Genomic DNA, 632 nt, shown 5'->3' on the forward strand with positions numbered 1-632 from the left:
GTGTGTGTGTGTGTGTGTGTGTGTGTGTGTGTGTGTGTGTGTGTGTGTGTGTGTGTGCGTCTATGGGAATGTGTTTCTGTGCGTGTATGTTAACGATGGCAAACATATGTATCTCAGACGCTAAGCAGTTGCCTTGCAGTCCTTATTCGCGAACACCGGTTTGCCCGTTTCCATTTAATGCTGTTTACACGAATGAATGTTGCACTCTATCAAAGAATGCTGCCATTCAAAGGTCACAATTTACACGAGCAGACGCGATAAATCTCAGCGCTTATTGAGATCGCCTGCAACTGATGCTGCTAACCTCCCACCTCCTCCTCCCTCTTTTTCTACTACTACTACTACTACTACTACTACTACTACTACTACTACTACTACTTCTCTTACTTTATTCTTTTAGTTGTTTTAGTCATTTGACTGTGGCCATGCTGAAGCACCACCTTTTAGTCGAGCAAATCCACCCCAGGACTTATTCTTTGTAAGCCCACTATTTATTCGATCGGCGTCTTTTTGCCGAACCACTAGGTTACATGGACATAATCACAACAGCATAGGTTGTCAAGCGATGTTCGGGGGCCAAACGGAGAAAGACAAACACATGCACACACGCACGCACACGCACACATACACAC

Source organism: Octopus bimaculoides, chromosome 19, assembly GCF_001194135.2.
Source record: "Octopus bimaculoides isolate UCB-OBI-ISO-001 chromosome 19, ASM119413v2, whole genome shotgun sequence".
Taxonomy (NCBI): Eukaryota; Metazoa; Mollusca; class Cephalopoda; order Octopoda; family Octopodidae; genus Octopus; species Octopus bimaculoides.